We start from the raw sequence: 3,651 nt of genomic DNA, 5'->3' as shown, positions 1-3,651 counted from the left end.
AATAATAGTAATAATAATAATAATAACAATAATAATAATAATAATAATAATAATAATAATAATAATAGAAGGAGAATAACGTGAAAGAGAAGACGAGTACCTACAAAGTTCAAATGATGTTTTTTTAAGTAGAAATGTTTTTAGTTCCTAGAAGGTTGTCAAAAGTAGGAAAACTAAAGATGTTTAAAAATGTTTCGTGATGACCACTGTTGGACCACTATGCCCTAATATGCTTAAAACTGAAGGCTGCACCAAGAACGTTCTTCCTTTTCATTGTCATCGGAGACCATTGTTGAACGTTGTGAGAACATTGAATTGATTTTAGAATTTGTTATCACAACAACATCCTCAAAACATACAGAAAAATCATCTGAGGCCTCGATAACATCTGGAAAACATTTTGTAGATGCTGGTTTAAGAATGTCCCTCTTTTGTTACCATAGAACAGAATCTGTTGACCTGAAAACATATTTATGGAATCACAGGAGTGCCATAATAAAAAAAAAGAATCGGTTAAAAATAAGGAAGTAAATGTGTAAATATAAAGAGGAATAAATAAAATAATTTTAAAAAGACTAGTTTAACTCGTATAGGCCACTTGTTTTCTTGTTTCTTGCTCTTGCTTTGTACTTGTGTTTCTATTTTAGCTCATATTTTGTATTTATGTTTCTCTATATTTTGCATTGTTTATTTTCTGACTTGAACGGGAGCAACTGCGACTTTTTTTTTTTTAGTATTTCTGATTCTGGTTCTGACATGTTGATTCAACTCAAAGCCCAAAGAGTTCTGTGGTTCTTTAGCCTTGGTCAATAAAAGTGACGGAGCAGAATTAAACCCAAACTTCTAAACGTTCTGGGTTGCAGGAGATGTTTTCTAACTCAGAATAATTAGTCAACACGTCCAGGATTCGTTGGTTCCACTTGAGATGCTGAAATCATCGAATGAACCTCCAGAACAAACATGAGTCTTTCATATATTTTTCAAACTGCGTCCAAGAAGTTTGATCCCATTCCTTCTTGTCCTGATGTCTTTGAAAACAAACCAAAGCTGATTTTAAACCCTCCTCCGGACCGATGCTGCTCTAATCGGATTGACTCGACACCATCGCGCCCTTCATGCTGGTCTCCGTCCTCATCAGCTCCTTTGGGGCTGCAGCTCTTCTCCTTCACAATGAAGCTCCATTACGAGGTCGAGCAGCAGCTTAAAACCCTGAAATCCCTCCAGATTCAGCGAAACGATTAGCTAAACAAAACCGATGCCAAGCTGACGCACAAACTAGCAGCACAACCTTTAAGATAAACGCTCTCAGATTAAACCTGCAGAAATTGAAATCTCTGTTACGCATCCTTTAAACCCTGAGAATTAATCAGACGGATTCCTGAGTGTCGTTCAGACTCTGCAGGTTGAACTCCGCCTGCTTTAATTCTGCTTTAAGTGCAGGAAATAATAACGACGTTTCTCGGCAGCTGCACAGATTTGCATAAAACCCGACGCCGATGATGTGAAATATTCAACACACACGTTGGTAATAAGATCTGAGGCCTGCATCTCATTTCCCTCCTTTTTTTTCCCGCCTCCTTCATTCACCAGCGTCGTCTCTGAGGCTTTAAAAGACACGTTGGGTTCAATATTCTCATTCAGACGCGTGTAAGGATTGTCAGCGTTTGCGATTATTTCTGCTGTGACACTGTGAAGAACCAAGATCCAGCCGAAGATGATGTAAAGCCTCAAAAAGCAGCGTTAAACCCAAACAGGCTGCTCGTTTTGCACTTCGCTGGGTGTCGCTGCTTTCATAAGGAATAGTGTTTGGGCTCAACAGGAATAAAAATAATAAAAATAACGCAAACGTCACTTTCCTCAGTTGTATTTAGTAAAAGATGAGAGTTGTGAGTAAATCATCTGTACATGTCCCTGCTGACGGATCAATAAAGTTGATTTTATCTTGTGTTGGATGTGTTTATGGGTAATTTGTGGAGCATTTTACATGTTTTAGACATAAATACTGAGTGTTAAAGAGTTAAAAGTAAATTAAGCTAATTATCAACAATTTCATTGCTGATTTAATTCATTTTTCAAAAGTTACTACACAAACAGAAAACACAAAAACCTGATGAAGAAAATATAATCCGAGCAAATTCATTTTCAAAATGTTTTGCCGACTTAAAACTTCTCTTTGTAAAAACAATAATTTAGCACAAAGCACTTAAACACATAAATAAATACATTCAGTGAGTCATATTTTATTCATATGAACTCCTAATTAACAAACTAATTAAGTGGGAATATCAGTTCAAGTTATTTTAAGAGTAATCAACGTAAACTTGTGTTTAAATTAATAAAAAATATATTATGATGTAAAAGAAAAGCTCGTTTTTGTGACAGAATGAAGTTTGTTTAGAAGCTGAACAACTCAAACACACTGATGTGAACTGTTTGTGTTAATTAAGCTGATTATTGAGACAGAATGAAGTGGTTCTAATTAGTGTTTGTTGTCACAGAACATCGTCTGTGTTCCTGTAACGTTCTCTGAATGTTGATGCTTAAACATTATAGAACTCTATGGAGGCATCATCGAGAATGAAAATGTTCCTAAAACGTTCTTTGACCATTTGATTAAAATGTTTTCTTGTTTTTAAAAAAAAAATTAAAAAAGATGAAACGTTTATGTTACCGTTAGCTGATGTTGTGGGAACGTTTCCTGCTGGTTTGGTCTCTAACTATTGATTCAACATTTATAGAACATCTTTACTTATCGTAGCTCAAAGAAGAACATTCTGGGAACTAAAAGAAAACATTAGCAGAACTTTATCAGAACGTTTTTGGAGCTAAATGACTGTCGCTGGTTGATTGAACTGGATGTCTTCAGTTGATTGAAGCTGTTTTCTGATTGAACTGATCAGACTTTGAGCTGATTCACCATCAGACGGACGTTTATTGGACAAACATGGTCACATCACATCGCTTCTGTCGGAGGGACCAGATCCTCCTCACGGCTCCCCGTCGGCCAGCCGGCTCAGGTACGGGTCAAAGAAGTCTCTGAGGAGGTTGCGGACCCGGCCGGGTTCTGGGCCGCCGGCCGCAGGCACCAGAGCCGGACTCAGGGCCAGGTCCAGGACCCTGGAGGGTCCCAGATTCGCCGAGCGGGTCTGAGCCGTGTGGAGACCCTCGATGGCGCTGGACAGCCAGATCAGCCTCTTCAGACTCTGGATGTTCCGGCCGCGGTCATGCATCAGCTGGTGCTCGGTCACAGCTCGACGGCTGCAGGAGGAGGAGGAAGGAGGAAGGAAGGAGAAGAGGAGGAGGAGGAGAAAGGAAGGAGGAAGGAGAAGGAAGGAGGAAGAAGGAGAAGAGGAGGAAGGAGGAAGGAGAAGAGGAGGAGGTAGAAGAAGGAGAAGAGGAGGAAGGAGGAAGGAGGAAGGAGAAGAGGAGGAGGAGGGGGAAGAAGAGGAGGAAGGAGGAGGAGGAAGGAGAAGAGGAGGAGGAGGAGGAAGGAAGAAGGAGAAGAGGAGGAAGGAGGAAGGAGGAAGAGGAGGAGGAGGAGGAGGAGGAGGAAGGAGGAGGAAGGAGAAGAAGAGGAGGAAGGAGGAAGGAGAAGGAGAAGAGGAGGAGGAGGAGGAAGGAGGAGGAAGGAGAAGACGAGGAGGAGGAGGA

Source organism: Stegastes partitus, unplaced genomic scaffold, assembly GCF_000690725.1.
Source record: "Stegastes partitus isolate 25-593 unplaced genomic scaffold, Stegastes_partitus-1.0.2 Scaffold1336, whole genome shotgun sequence".
Lineage (NCBI taxonomy): Eukaryota > Metazoa > Chordata > Actinopteri > Pomacentridae > Stegastes > Stegastes partitus.
This window is presented reverse-complemented; position numbering follows the sequence as displayed.